Raw genomic sequence first — 16,713 nt, 5'->3', positions numbered from 1 at the left:
CATGATGTCAGACTTGGGAGAGTCTTAGAACACAGAATTCCAAATCTGCAGTGGACCTTAGAACATACTATCAGATCTGGGAGGTACTTTAGAACAGGATTTTAAAAATTTTTTCAAATTGCAACTCCTTTTTGCCCTAGAAATTTTTATATGACCTTGGATATCTAGGTATATAAAACAGGTATATAAATCAAACGTACTGATGACAAGACACAATTTTGTGACGTCTACATTCAGTTACAAGACCTCAAGTGGAATTGTGACCCACAGTTTAAGAAGATGGGCCTTAGAATATAGAATGTCAGAGTTGGAAGGAAGGGACCTTAGACTTTTAGAAATTAAAATGTCAGAGCAGGAAGGAACCTCAGAACATAGAATGTCAGGGTTAGAAGGGCTTCTAGAAGGGACCTTAGAGACTGTCTGAGCCACTGCCTCATTTTACAGATCAGTAAACTGAGGCACAAGAAGACAAAGTGATTTGTTCAGGAGTAAGAAGTGATCCAACTTGGGGGGTGGGGGTGGGGATGGAGGTAAGAGTTGAGAAATGAAGTGAGAAGGGACTCATCCCCGACCCAATTTGCTTTTTCCAACAGTGTTCCAAATAATAGATTCAGTGAAACCAGAACCGTGAAATCACATTAGGGAAACTGGAGATAATTGTCAAGGGGAAAGGATTTAAACTATGTCGAAACTGTTCATGCACGAAAAGGTGAGGACTCCTGAACTCACACTGAAAGTTACAATTGGGAAAGAAAGAAAGAAAGAAAAAAACCTTAAACCCACAACCAAAATATTTCGTAAGACTTTACTTTTTTTTTCTTTTTTCTTTCTTTCTTTCTTTTTTTTTTTTTTTGGTGAAGTAAAAGCTACAGGCAGCTTTTCTAACTTGTAAGCTAGCCAAGAATAATTTGTGGCAGGAAAGTTTGAGCATTTGTAAAAATAAAATAAATTTAAAAAAAAAATGGAGAGCACTTCAGAGTATGTTTGCATGAAACTGAACAGAGAAAGAGAAAGGTATCGAGGTGGCAAAATACCTCCCCCTACCTCTCTCCCGCCATCAAGCTGACTGCCTCTCTCACCATGTGTTGAAATAGAGATTTTTCTTGTATTTGTTTTGTTAATCACACGCCAGGTCTGAGGTGGTAGCTGGCTGAGTTTCTTCTTGTTAATGTCGGGCCCTGATGGTAGAACTAGTCCCCCTACCACACCCCCTGGGGGTGACGTACACCTGTTCCCCAGCTGATCTGGGGAGCTGTTTGTCTGGGGCACTGAGTCTTGACCCACATGACCCAACCCTGCTCTCCCCCCCCCACCTTAGCTCCAGGATGCTTCCCTGTGCCCCTGCCTCTTATGAATCACACCCATGCTAGTGGGTGGTGACCACTGGATCAGGCCTCAGGGGACCAATTTCTTGGTAGCTGTGGGGCATCCGCCTTCCAGATGTTCCCCAGGGGTGTAGCTGCAGGTGGGGAGATTCCTGTGGGGGGGAGTGTTTTCTTGACAGGGGAAAAAAATTACAATCCGATGAGTCAAATTCGATTTAGTGAGACCAGATGATGGGTGAGCTGTGTTCTGGGCTGTGGGGAGGTAGGTGGGAGGAAAGCCATCCGGGCCCCCTCCATTCTCTCCAACAGCCTCTGTCCCTAGGGAATTGACAATCCATTGGATAAAGCCAAACAACAATGTTATCATCATCAAACCTACATCATCATACAAAAATCCTGGAATATCAGAGCTGGGAGAGACCCCAGAATATGGAACGGCAGAATTGGAAGGAACATTGGAGAACATGTCATCTTCAATAATCTCACCAATAAGAAGGGAAAGACCCGTTTGTGAGAACCACAATTCATAAGTCACACAGTGAGAGGAAAAGTCAGGAGCCAGGTTTTTTATATTAATGTATTTTGTTGTTGTTACATTGCATTCCTTCCCAAAAATATGAATCTCACACCCACACTTTGGTACCCAGAGAGCCATCCTTTGTAACAAAAATTTCAAAAGGAAGAAAGGAAAAAGCATTTTTGGGGAGGAAAAACTGAGCCTCTCAAGTGTGTTTTGACAGTATATGTAGTATTAGACACCCTCACTTCTGCAACAAAGGAAGGAAGTGGGTTTTCTGAACCCTTCTTGGCGGCTAAATGGGATCATTACAGTTATGTAGCATCCAGATGCCATGTTTTGCTCCTTTTGCTCATGAATTGTCCAAATTGTTCACCTCCTTCTGATACCATTCTTTGTCCTTGTTTTTATTGAATTTCAGCTGTCTCTTGGCGATCCCACTGGGGCTGTTCTTGACGAGATGCTGGAGCAGTTTGCCATTTCCTTCTCCAGTATATTCAACAGGTGAGGAAACTGAGACAGAGTACAGGGATTTGCCCAGGATCATAGAACAAGATAGATTTGAACTCAGATCTCAGATCTTGCTGGATTTGATTTCAGGATTCAATTTCTGAATTCAAATCCAGAACTCTGTGCACTATGGTGCCACCTAGTGTCCTACTCTATATCACTTTATTGAAATCTTCCCAGGCTTCTCTCAATTCTTCTTTGTGTCTTCTTAGACCTCCATAGTATTCCATTGCCACTTGTTTTAGTCAGTCCCCAATCAGTGGGCTCCTACAGTATTCCTGGTTCTTTGATACAAATATTTGGGAAACGCTTTCTGTTTTTTACTCTTTCGGGGCATAACTTACTGCATTTGTTCATTAATATAACATTGAACTGAGTAACAAAGTTTGTGAGAGCAACAATTCGTACTTTAAGCTCTTAAATCTTAAAATTGCATGAAGACTTTGGGGAATAGCTCTTTGTTCCCAAGAACTCCAGCGGGGAGAGTGTAGCCCATCAGAACAGTATCATACTCATTTTTGCAAATGAGGGATCCAAAACATAGACAGGTAAAAGAACTCCCCTTGTGCACATAGCCACTCAATGCTAGAGGCAACATCTGGACTCTTAACTCTAACCTTTCTTCCCATAGATGTTCTGTCACATGGTCCAGAAAATAAATATTATATGGATCCAGTACGGAGACTATAGTTTGGCTTGGGAGAAGGAGTCTTTCTGGAGTAGATAGAGACAGAGAGGTTTGGAAAAGAAGCAGATTGGGAAGGACTTTCTGAAAAGGGAAAGAACAGAACTGAGGCATGAATGAGCTAAGATTCCCAAAGATCTTGAATTGTGGTGGGTTATAGTGGGTAGAAAGGTCTCCTTAAAACCAAAAAGCCCTGAGTTCGTGTCCTGCCTGTGACTCATGTAGAATGTGTGAGCCAGGGCAATGCACTTAGCTTCAGAGTCCTAGCAAGTTTCTATAAACTGTAGAGAAGATGCCAATATGTATTAGCAGAGGGAGTTTCTTTGTCTAAGTGCTTTCTGTATCAATAACTCATACATCTATCACTAGCCTTAAATATAAAGAATTTCACTTGGGCCCAAAAAATCAACTTCCCAGAGAGGAGAGATGTGACTAAATGATAATAAATTGTAAAAAATCTGTGGATTTTACTGAATTGAATGTCAACCAAGTGATACAATAATAATAACAATACAATAAAAGTGGAAGACAATAGTTAATATGTGTAAAGCCCTTACCATATGCTGGTGATTAAGGCTAGATAAAAAAGAAATGACCTGTTAAAGATTTCAGCTTACATGGAAGATGAATGGATGTCCATCAATTGGAGAATGGTTGGGTAAACTATGGTATATGAATGTTATGGAATATTATTGTTCTATAAGAAATGACCAACAGGAGAAATACAGAGAGGCTTGGAGAGACTTATATCAACTGATGCTGAGTGAAACGAGCAGAACCAGAAGATCATTATACACTTCAACAATGATACTGTACATGGATGTATGCTGATGGAAGTGGATTTCTTCAACATAGAGAAGAGCTAATCCAATTCCAATTGATTAATGATGGACAGAACCAGCTACATCCAGAAAAGGAACACTGGGAAATGAATGTAAACTGTTATTTTTACCTTCTGAATCCAATTCTTCCTGTGCAACAAAAAATTCGGTTCTACACACATATATTGTATCTAAATTATACTGTAATATATTTAACATATATAAGACTGCTTGCCATCTGGGGGAGGGGGTTGGGGGAGGAAGGGAAAAAATCTGAATAGAAGTAAGTGCAAGGGATAATGTTGTAAAAAATTACCCATGCATATGTACTGTCAAAAAATGTTATAATTATAAAATAAAATAAAAAATTAAAAAAAAAAAAAGATTTCAGCTTACAAAGGGCAAGGTCTCCCACTGTATCTGGGGCCATTATCCGGCCATTGGACCCAGATGTCCCTGGGTCAGAGTGAGCCCTTCCGCCCTTCAAGAATGAAGGACAAACAAATACTTTGTGCCATTATTAAACTAGGTTTAATGCTTTACTAATATTATCTCATTTGATCTTCACAACAACAGTGGGAGGTGAGTCTATTATTATTCCTATTTTATACATGAGGGAACTTGGGCAGACAGAGTTTAAGTGACTTGCCCAGGTTACCTACCTAGTAAACATCCAGGCTGGATTTGAACACATGTTTTCCTTATTCTAGGTCCAGGGCTCTGTGCATTATGGTGCCATCTAGCAGAAATGATGGCTCAAGAAGCCAGTTTGATATTAGATCGAAGGAAGACAGATAATTTCAGAAACAAAGGAAATGACAAGACTACTGACTTCTGTTCTGATCAGACCCTTTTGAGAATATTGTGTTCAGTTCTGGATGACATATTTGAAGATGGACTTTGATAAGCAGGCGGGTTCCAGAAGAAGGTAACCAGAACAGGGAAAAATGTGGAGATCTAGCTATATGAGGACTAATTGGAGGAATTGTTAATGATTAATTCAAGGAGTCAGAATTGGGAAATTCTGATGAAATTTTTTGAGGATTTGAAGGGCTGTCATAGGGGAAAGGGACCAGACTTATTCTGATTGGCTCCAGAGGGAAGAACTAGGTAACAGTTGCAGAGATAGATTTCTACTCAATGTAATGAAAAGTTTTCTATTAATTCAAGCTGGAGACAGCTAGGTGGCCCTGCAGTGGATAGAGCACTGGAATCAGAAAGACCCGAGTTCAAATCTAGCTTCAGACACTTCTGGGCAAAAGTGACTTTACTGTTTGCCTTACTTTGTCATCTGAAAAATGGGCTGAGAAGGAAATGGAAAACCACTCCAGTATCTCCGCCAAGAGCACTTCAAATGGGGTCATCGGGAGTCACACATGCCTGAACAACAACAATCCAAGCTACCCAAGGGAGCAGTTGGTTGGATGAGATTGCTTCCCCTTCACTGCAAGTCTTGAAGGAGAGGTTGCCGGGCTTGTCAGAGGAGTTGCAGGTGGGAGTCTCCAAGGTCTCCGCTCTGAGATTAATTCTTGATTCCAAAACCATGACTGAGGAGGGGATTGCATGAGCGCCCACATCCAAGGGTCCCCACTTTCAAGGACCCCTGCCTCCGAGAGCCGTCACCTCCAATGGTGCTTGTCTCCTGACCAAATCCTGGCCATTGATGTCGCTGGTAGAGATAGGAATAGGATCTGGACTTAAATTCAATTGGTGTTCCCGGAAGAGGAGAATCCCTCCACCAGTGCTGGTTAGCACTTTCTAGAGTGTTAACTACCAATGCCTTAAGGATTTCAGGTGAATTGTCCAGGACTACATACAGGAAGCATTGTGTGAACCTAAGCCTTCTAAGCCCTGAGGCCAATCTTCTCTCCACTCTTCACAGCTGTCTCAGGCTCTTCTTCCCCTCAATCATGTTCTTTATTCCCTCTTTTTTCTTTTTCCTATTTTCCTTCCTACCTTTTAAAGGCAGAGAGGTTGAGTGGCAAATAGGGTGAAGCTCATCTCTAACTTCAGATACTGACTACAGAGGTAACCCTGGCTAAGCCACTCTCCTTCTGCCTGCCTCAGTTTCTTCAACTGCAAATTGGACATAATAACAGCAATGTTATTTGTAAGGATTTACTTTTTATAAAGTGCTTATATAGTACAGAGCTTGGCACATAGCATAGCGTGCACTCTGTCTCTGTCTCTCTCTCATCCATCCATCTATCTATCTATCTCTCTGTCTGTCCGTCCGTCCGTCTATCTATCTATCTTGGTTTGGTTGAGTTCACAGGCTTGGTGGTCAGGAGCCCAGAGCAAGTGCTCATTCAATCTCTGCCCCTCCTCCTCCATGACTAAGCTGCTGAGCAAACCACTTCCCCTCCTGGGCCTGGGAACTTTCTGAGATCACCAAAGCCTTAACTTTAGAGTCTGGCATCTTTGAGGCTCCAAGGTCCCTTCCCCCCCCTAAAGGGTCAGTGTGTTTATGGTGGGAAGAGTATTGGCTCTGGACCCAGAAGACCTGGGTTTAAATCTTACCTCTAAAGCTACTGTCGGTGTGATCTTGGACAAGTCCCTGAATCTCCTTGAATTTGTAAAATGAAGTGGTTACTCTATATGGTCTTTGAATTCCCTTTTAAATTTAACATTTATGTTCTAGAACATTTGCAGCCCTCAAATTTTATGTTCTAGAGAGCCTTTGACATTATGTTTTAAAGCTTCTCCCAGCTCTGATGTCCTGGGTTCTAAGGGCCCTCCCAGCTCTGACCTCCTGGGTTCTAAGGGCCCTCCCAGCTCTGACCTCCTGGGTTCTAAGGGCCCTCCCAGCTCTGACCTCCCGGGTTCTAAGGGCCCTCCCAGCTCTGACCTCCCGGGTTCTAAGGGCCCTCCCAGCTCTGACATTCTAGGTTTTAGGGGCCCTCCCAGCTCTGATATCCTGGGTTCTAAATCCCTTTTCCACTTCTGATACTCTCTTTTCTGAAATCTCCCTTACCTCTAACATTCTATAATTTTCTGACTCAGTTAACTCCTACTCTTGAGGACTTTGGGGGGGTGCCAAGGACTTCCTGGGATTGTGGGATCACTAGCTTATGACCCCCTCTCCTTCCTTCTCCCCCTCCCACCCATATTCCTTTAAGCACGGAGTGTCAGACTGAATTAGAGACAGCTCAGGCAAACTGGGGGCAGCCTTGAGCAGCTGCTGTACCCCTCGAGGGCTACTAGGAGGTGTTTGACACGGCTGATGATGTGTGTGAGGCTGGTCCTGGCTGGCAGGCAGAGAACATTATGATGTGTGGGATGCGGGCCCTTGGCTGGGCTTCCAGGCCCTGCGCTCCAGGGATGGCAGGCTTGGCGCTCAGCATCAGGTTTAAGGCCTCTCGTGAAGGCGAGATGGCTCCTGGGGCCACCAGCTGAGGAACTTGGTGGGAAGGAAAATATGAAGAGTTTCCTGGAAAATTCTGGTTCACTCTGGGTCTGAAAGCTAGGGGCTGCAGAGACACTCTTGTGCAGGATGCCACCTAGCCCTTTAGGAAGGAAATGCGGCTGCCACCCATGGCTCCAGCCTTCTCTCTTGCCCTCCTACCCAGGCCTGGAGGAGGCACAAAGGGTTAAAGGGATACCGCATACCTGGGCAGCCTCAGGAGTCAGTGCTGGGAGAAGTTAGAATGTCCCAAAGAGTCATAGTCTGCACCCTGGTCTGTGATTAGCACCCAATCTTTGATTAGTTAATCTCCCCCTCTTCCAAACAACTTAAACGTTCCATTGTTGAAATGGGAAAATATATGGCCTGGGAGTTAGGAGACCCAGGTTAAATGCCCAGTGGGTCACTGGCTGTGCCTGTGCTCTTGGGCAAAACACTATTTTGGGGGTCTCAGTTTCTCTATCTGTAAATTAAGGGGATTACACTAGATGCAGGTACTCACAGTCTCACAAATTTGGAGTTCCATTTTTTATCAACAAGATCATGGAATTTTGGAATTTAGATTTGGAAAAGAGGTCTTTCAGGCTGTAATAGAATACCATCTGAGTTGCCTTCCTTATATGGTCTTAGAACATATCTTACTGTTCTCATATCTTACATTCTGAGATTTCTTCCCCCTACCCAAGGTATGATACTATCTGTTTTCTAAAATTCTTTGTAGCTCTGACATTCTATGTTCTAAGGCCCTCCTTCCCAATTCTGATTTTTTGAGTTCCAAGACCCTTCCTACCATTGACATCCTATGTTTTAAAGGCCCTCTGACATGCTCTGTTCTATGATTCCTCCCAGCTCTGACCTCCTGTGTTCTAAGGGCCTTCCCAGCTCTGACATCCTGGGTTCTAAAGCCCTTCTCCACCCAAAATTCAGTCCAACACGAAAATGACAGGTTAAACATGTTTGTTTCTTTCTTTCTTATCTTATGAAAGCTTACTCCTAGGCTCTCCTGGGAACCTCCAAAACCTGATTTTTGTCTGTGGCAAATGTAAAAAGTGATGGAGAGAATATTAATGCAGACTAAATTTAAAAGTGTGTCATGGATACATTTTTGGGAGAGTGAGAGAAAACAGTTATTAAACATTTACCAGCACTTCCCTGGGATGCTGTAGAGGCAGAACCAATAAGATTTGGCGACTGATTGACTACAGTGAGAAGGGGAGGGGGATAATCACGGATGGCTTCCAGGTCATAAACCTGGGGGACTGGAAGAGTGGTGGGTCTCTCCAAAACATCATTACAGCTGCTCTTCCACAGGGTGAAAGAGAAAGAAATTTATGACTGCTAATCATTCTTGGCGATTTGTGTGGGAATGAATAATACTGCCAAAAGAAATCTAAAAAATATTGTCTGGGATTGTGCAGTTTTAGGCAATAAACTGAAGACCTGAGGAACAAAGGTGGTATTCATTCTTCATCTCTCTGCCTGACCAAGAATATGGCCTTCAAAAGGGTTAGGCAGATTTGGAGGGCTGGACAGCTGGCTAAGAAGATGGTGTCTGAGAATTGGACTTAGATTTTTGAGTTACCATTGAAAAAATAAGGATGCCAAAGATGGAGTATTTATAACAAAGGTTGGTAAAAATGTAGTTATCCAAAATTTTATAAAGTTAATCAAAGATTTTGAAACAAAATAGGAAGGGACAGGGAAGAAAGCTGTCTATTTGTAGTCACCAAGTCAGATTGTAGAGAGAAGCTGCAATGTAGCAAGAAACGAAGCATAGGGATTTTTAGAAATCCAAAAGAAGCAAATTATAAGAAAGAAATTAGCAACAAAACTCAGGTTCTATGATATTTTTATCCTAGAATTATGTGGTCCAGTGGATAGAGTGCTGGAACTAAACCCAAGGTCAAATCTTGTTTCATACATTCTTGGCTGTGCGACCCTCAACAAGTCAGTTATTTTCTATCAACCTCAGTTTTCTCATCTATAAAATGAGAGCATTGTATCCAATGAACTTTAAGGCCCTTTTCCAGTTCCATATCTATTATGGTTTTTAAACTATGGGTAATGAGCAGAAGAACTCGGGATTCTGACAATAAAGTAATATCATCAGCATTTCTAAGCCTTTGTAAAATGAGATCTATGATGAAAATATGGCTCTGGAAAGTGGATAGATTATTGGAAAGGAACAAGATTTGTAAAGAATGGGGTAACAAGGATAGAGTGGAAAGAAGATATAATTGTGTGAGGAAATAAAAGCACCAGTGGGGAAAGCGTAGCAGAGACAAATACGTGATGAACAATGAAGGTATAAACAGGGAGATTTCCCTCAGAGGATACTAAAGATCTTGTGGGATAGATAATTCCACATATGCATTTATATGTATATGTAAAAAACATACATCTAAAGACTTGAGGCATGAAAGACAGCATCATATGGTGGGAAAAGTTCAGGGAATTGAGTTAAGAGGACCTGGATTTGAATCTTATGTCATAACCTTTCTTTGACCTCAGTTTCCCCATTTGTAAAATGGAGGGTTGGACTTGATACCTTTTTGGTGTTGATTTTTTTTTCCTGCTGAGGCAATTGGAATTAAGTAACTTGCTAAGGGTCACACAGCTAGGAAGTGTTGTGTCTGAAGCCAGATTTGAACTCAAGACCAGATTTGAACTCAGGTCCTCCTGACTTCTGGGCTGGTGCTCTATCCATTGAACCACCTAGCTACCCCAGACTTTTTCTGCTCAACATCTTGGTATAGAAGTATTATGTATCACTGATGGGTGATTTAAATCACAAAGATATTTACTAGGGCTTTCTGCTCAAAGCAGAGCAGGGGCTAATTATTTCTTGGGTAATTTAATTGTTTGGAAGTCTCTCTCCACTCCAATAAGTGGTCACTCTATTCAGCTATCAAATTGATCTGCTTAACAACTCTAGCCTTTCAGTCCTTTCCAGTATTCTCATACCATCAATACTCCATCTTCCAGCTTCTCTGAAATTACTTTTTTTTGTTCACAGTCTGTTGTCATTATACTTCTCTTTCTACCTTGATACTCTAAACATTAATTTTTTGTACCCATCATGACACCCAATTCCTAGGCTTCTCAGTTCTTTCCCAGGCTGTCATCTCTGCATTGACTCTTCTCTCCTTCCTTCTCCATCTTGATTCTTTAATGAGCTTGTTTGACTCTACACTACATTCTTAAATTACTCTATCTTAGAAGAAGAAATTGAACAAGCCATAATTGAGTTCCTAAGTGGGGGAGACTAGACCAGATGGATTTACAAGTAAATATTACCAAGGATTTAAAGAATAATTAATCTAATACTATGTAAACTATTTGAAAAAAAAATAGGAAAAATAACCAGGATCCTATCCTATTCTTTCTATGATACAAATATGGTCTTGATACCTAAACCAGGGAGAATCAAAACAGAAATAAAACTATAGACCAATATTCCTACTAAATATTAATGCAAAATTTTAAATAAAACATTAGCAAGGAGAATACAACGTATAAGAAAGATCATTCACTAAGCTAGGAATGCATGACAAGTTCAATATTAGGAAAACTATAAATATAAATGATCACACTAATAACAAAAGCAACAAAAATTACATGGTGATGTCAATAGATGCAGAAAAATGTTTTGACATATTATAATACATTCGTATTTAAAACTCAGAAATAAATGGGGCTTTCCTTAAAATGATATCTTTCTTAAACTGAGGGCCAGCTTTATCTGTAATGGGAATAAGTTAGAACCTTTCCAATCAGATCAGGGGTAAAGCAAGGAAGCTCATTATCATCATTAGTATTCAACTTTCTAGTGGAAATGCTAGCTATAAAAATAAGACAAGAGAAATAAATTGAAGTAATAAGTATAGTCAAAGAGGAAACAAAATTATCACTTTTTGTAGATGACATGCAGTTTACTAAGAAAACTCTAAAGAATCAATTAAAATAAATAATACAATAGACAACTTCTGCAAACTTATATATATAATATATATATATATATATATATATATATATATATATATATATATAATAAGCCCACATTTGTGTTTATTACCAACAAAATCCAGCAAGAAAAGACAAAAAGCAAAACTACATTTAAAATAACGAAAGTTATTCAACTCTAAATCATTTTCACCTCTCAAGTACTTTCCCCTCTTATTTTATAGATGATATTGTCTCTTCAAGCCTCAGTCTTGGATTATTCCCATAATTCATTGCCTTTACTCCTACTCATCTATTAAGAAATGAATATGAAGGAAGTAACAAAACCATGCTGACTAATTTCATTATAAATTTATGTCATTTAGTTTAGTTATATAATTCAACAAGATCCTCACTAGATCAAGGCAATCCTTTTATATCTCCTTAATTATCTGTCTATATTACTCACAATTGTTGCTTTTTAAAATCCCCCTTCAAATCTTGCATAGTTCTCCTTTTCCAAGCCATTTTAGTTGCCTCATATTTTATTTTCAAAATTGAGTATTTTTTGCAGAAATCCCTCTTCTCCCTTTGTTCTCATTTCACATAACCCAGATGCATTTAGCCACTATTTTCTCCTTTATCCCTACCTTCCACAATGAGGTGGCTTTTCTACTTGCACAGTCTCATTACAACCCATCTTCTCCAGCAGATAATCCTCTTTATTATCTCTATCCTCACACTTATCTTTAATCTCTCTATAAACTGCTTCCCTCAATAAGCTGGGAAAACATTTTTACATTCAAGGGTTCTGATAAAAGCCTAATTTCCAAAATACACAGAGGATTGACTCAAATTTATAAGAATTCAAGACATTTTTCAATTGATAAATGGTCAAAGGATATGAACAGACAATTTTCAGATGAAGAAATTGAAACTATTTCTAGTCACATGAAAAAGTGCTCTAAGTCATTATTGACCAGAGAAATGTAAATTAAGACAGCTCTGAGATATTACTACACACTTCTCAGAGTGGCTAAGATGACAGGAAAAGATAATAATGAATGTTGGAGGGGATGTGGAAAAACTGGGACATTGATACATTGTTGGTGGAATTGTTTTTTTTTTTTCAATCTATAAACCTTTATTAAATAACAAACCACTTGCCAAATACTGCCTGAGGAGTAAAAAGACTGGCAAAAGCAATCCTTGCCCTCAAGGAGATTATATTCTACCATGGGAGTAGGGATTTATAATATAGAATAATAGAGCTCCTTTTCTGAAGCTTACAGTTTTTTTTAATTATAGCTTTTTATTGACAGAACAAAATCATGGGTAATTTTTACACCATTGTTCCTTGCACTCACTTCTGTTACAACTTTTCCCATCCCTCCCTCCACCCCCTCCCCTAGATGTCAGGTAGTCATATACATGTTAAACATGTTAAAGTATTTCCTGGATACAATATATGTGTGCAGATCTGTACAGTTCTCTTGTTGCACAAGAAAAATTGGATTCAAAAGGTAAAATTAACAGTTTACACTCATTTCCCAGTGTTCCTTTTCTGGATGTAGCTGATTCTGTCCATCACTGATCAATTGGAATTGGATTAGCTCTTCTCTATGTTGAAGATATCCACTTCCATCAGAATACATCCTCATACAGTATCGTTGTTGAAGTGTATAATGATCTTCTGGTTCTGCTCGTTTCACTTAGCATCAGTTCATGTAAGTCTCTCCAGGCCTCTCTGTATTCCTCCTGCTGGTCATTTCTTACAGAACAATAATAATTACAGAACATTCATATACCATAATTTACCCAACCATTCTCCAAATAATGGACATCCATTCATCTTCCAGCTTCTAGCCACTATGAAAAGGGCTGCCACAAACATTTTGGCACATACAGGTCCCTTTCCCTTCTTTAGTAGTTCCTTGGGGTATAAGCCCAGTAGTAGCACTGCTGGGTCAAAGGTTATGCACATTTTGATAACTTTTTGGGCATAATTCCAGATTGCTCTCCAGAATGGTTGGATTCTTTCATAACTTGTTGGTGGAATTGTAAACAGATCCAATCATTCTGCAGAGCAATTGGGAACTATGCTCAAAAAGTTATCAAACTGTGCATACCCTTTGATCCAGCAGTGTTACTACTGGGCTTATATCCCAAAGAGATTTTAAAGGAGGGAAAAGGACCCACATATGCAAAAATGTTTGTGGCAGTCCTCTTTGTAATGGCCAGAAACTGGAAAATGAATGGATGCCCATCAATTGGAGAATGGCTGAGTAAATTATGGTATATGAAGATTATGGGATAGTATTGTTCTGTAAGAAACGACCAGCAGGATGATTTCAGAAAGGCCTGGAGAGACTTACATGAACTGATGCTGAGTGAGGTAAACAGAACCAGGAGATCATTGTACACAGCAAGATTATACAATGATCGATTCTGATGGACATGACTCTTCAACAATGAGATGATTCAGACCTGTTCTAATTGTTCAGTGATGAAGAGAGCAATTCTGTATCCAGAAAGAGGAATTGAGTGTGATTCACAACACAGTATTTTCACTTCTTTGTTGTTTGTTGTTTGCTTAAATTTTATTTTCTTCCTCATTTTTTCTGGCTTGATTTGATTTTTCTTATGCAGCAAGATATCTGTATAAATATATATGCACATATTGGATTTAACATATATTTCTACCATGTTTAACATATATTGGGCTACTTGCCATTTAGGGGAGGAGGTAGGGGAAGAAGGGGAAAATTGGAACACAAGGTTTTGCAAGAGTTAATGTTAAAGAATTATTCATGCATATGTTTTGAAATAAAAAGTTTTAATAAAGAAATAAACTGCTTCCCTACTACCTACAAAAATGCTCTCATTTTCCCTGTCCTCTAAACACCTCACTTGATGCATCTTCCCCTGTTACTATCATTCCATATCTCACCTCTCTTTTCTGGCTTTATTCCTTGGGAAGGCCATCTATAATAGGTGCCTCTACTTCTTTTCATCTTACTTTCTTCTTAGCTTTCTATAGTCTGGCTTCTTACTTCATTGATCTACCAAAGTTGCTCTCTACAAAGTTGCCAATGATTTTTAATTGCCAAATCTGATGGATTTTTCTCAGTTTTCATCCTTCTTAACTTCTCCCTAGCCTTTTATACCATTGCTCACCCTCTTCTCCTGAATACTATCTTCTCTCTAGGTTTTTTTTTGATTACTTCTTTATTTTGATTCTCTTCTGATCTACCTGACTACTCCTTCTTAATCTCTCTGCTCAATATTCATCTAGTTGATCTCAGCTAATCATGGGAATCCCACAGAGCTCTAACCTAGGCCCTTTTCCTCCTTCCCACTATCTAATTTCACTTGGCGAACTCATCAGCTCCCATGGATTTAATTATTATCTCTGTGCTGATGATTATCAGATCTAGTTTGTCCAGTTCTAACTTCTCAACTGACCTCCAGTCTTGAATGTCCAACATTGTCTTAGAAATCTCTAATAGGATGTTGTTTAAATACCTTAAGCTTATCATGTCCAAAATTGAATCCCCCAAATCTCTACTAATTTCCCTGTTGCTATCAAGTGTACTACCCTCTTTTCAATCACCCAAATTTATAATCTAAGTGTCATCTTTAACTCCTTATTCTCTTTCTCTCATTCAGCACTTAGTAGGACGCCTGATACAGAGTAGGCCTTTAATAAATGCTTGTTAACTAACTGAAAGTAATCCACAGAGACTGATTGAGGCACAAAACCTTAAGTTTTTAAAACCTATGTGTACAAGATGGAAACAAGGGCCAGCAATGGAGGAAAAGTACAAGAGCTATGAGCAAATTATGTGGGGGAACCAAAAGCTTAGAATGAGTTGACACTGGCTAGAAAGGGTAAGTACAAAAGGCATCATGATTTCAGTCATGTTAAGAGAAGGAAGAGAATCAGAGAAGATAAAAGACTTCTGCTTGGGATGAGACAGTGGACAGAGAACAGAGAGGAGAAATATTCATCTTTTTGTTGTTTCAGATTTTCTGCTAGGATAATATGCTTTCTGATTTCATACAGAATTATTTATGTCAAAATAATAATTAACTCTGTGGTAATTGATGAGATCACCAAGAAAAGAGTATGAAGAGAAAAAGGAAGAATTTCCGGGACAAGAGTACTGTAAGATAGCCATGGTTAACAGGCATGACTTGGATGGTGTTCTGGTAAACGAGACTGAGGAATAGTTAGATAGACAGAAGGAGAATCAGAATATAGTAATATCACAAAATGAGTAAAGAACAAATAAAATGGATAAGAAGGAGTTGATACTCAAGGGAAAAAAATATAACACTTAAGTGCTATTGAAGAACACAGGTCATACTCTTAGGTGCTAAAGGAACAAAGCAATGTTATTGCTGAGGATGGATTCTTTTTCTTTTTCTTTTTTTTTTTCTGAAGTTATTGGGGTTAAGTGACTTGCCCAGGGTCACACAGCTAAGAAGTGTTTAAGTGTCTGAGGCCAGATTTGAACTTGGGTCCTCCTGACTTCGAGGTTGGTGCTCTATCCACTGCGCCACCTAGCTGCCCCAGAGCATGGATTTTTTTAAAAGGTCATGAAAAATAGACATGATGTTGTAAGACTAGAGAAGGGGAAAAAGTTGTCCTGAACATTAGAAAAAATATGGATCTGTGGACAACTGGCCAGTGAACTTGGCTCCTATTCCTGAAAGTATTATTAAAGGGATAGATGGTGGGCATCTAGAAAAGGAAACTGCAATCACAAAAAGTAAACATGGCATTATCAAGAATAGATGAATCAACTAATCTAAACATTGTAACATTTAAGTATCAGTTTTATTTACATTTATAGTTATTATGTGTACTTGGTCCTATTCTCTGTACTGTATATTATTTCATATAAATCTTTCCTTCCTTCACTGAATTCCATACAGGCTCTAATTCTTACAATGTAGTAGGATCATGGGACCATAATTTTGGAGATGGAATGGACCTAAGAGATAAGTATTTCATTACTTTCATATATCATGATTCATTTATCTATTCTTCAATCAATGGGCACTTAGTTTCCTGATTGTGGCTAACACAATAGGTGCTTTTAGGTGAATATTTTCTTATATTCATGACTTTTTTTTTTATAATTCATATATGTCAGATTCAGAAAACTTACTAATTTTATGGCTTAAATTCTTGTCCTCAGTTTCTTCACTTGTAAAATGGAGATAATAAGGAGTGCTATGCAGATTAAACAAGATGATATTTGTAAAGTACTTTGCAAACCTTAAACTTTGCTGTTATAAATTATTCCTATTAAGAACAGTCTCTGGGATCCTGGCAGTCAAGTCAAGACATGAGACAAAAAAAGTTTTGGGTAAACAGAGTTAGTTAGCCTGGCTAATTGTCAGGAGGTGAACAGACACAGATAAGCATCTGATTGACAGAGATGACATACCTAGGGGTGGGAGAATGAAGATGCCACAAGAAAAGAGAGGATTCTGGATAC

At 39.3% G+C, this 16,713-nt stretch overlaps 1 long non-coding RNA gene across 1 annotated transcript; it reads left to right on the top strand.

Annotated features, from left to right (window-relative positions):
• The first annotated feature begins 597 nt into the window (after window positions 1-597).
• LOC141559985 (uncharacterized) lies at window positions 598-4,797 on the top strand. Its single transcript, XR_012487599.1, has 4 exons — window positions 598-709; window positions 1,635-1,887; window positions 2,264-2,346; window positions 4,569-4,797. It is a non-coding gene; the product is annotated as an uncharacterized LOC141559985 (long non-coding RNA).
• The last annotated feature ends 11,916 nt before the right edge of the window (window positions 4,798-16,713 follow it).

The sequence above is a fragment of the Sminthopsis crassicaudata genome, chromosome 3 (assembly GCF_048593235.1).
Source record: "Sminthopsis crassicaudata isolate SCR6 chromosome 3, ASM4859323v1, whole genome shotgun sequence".
Taxonomy (NCBI): Eukaryota; Metazoa; Chordata; class Mammalia; order Dasyuromorphia; family Dasyuridae; genus Sminthopsis; species Sminthopsis crassicaudata.
This window is presented reverse-complemented; position numbering and strand designations above follow the sequence as displayed.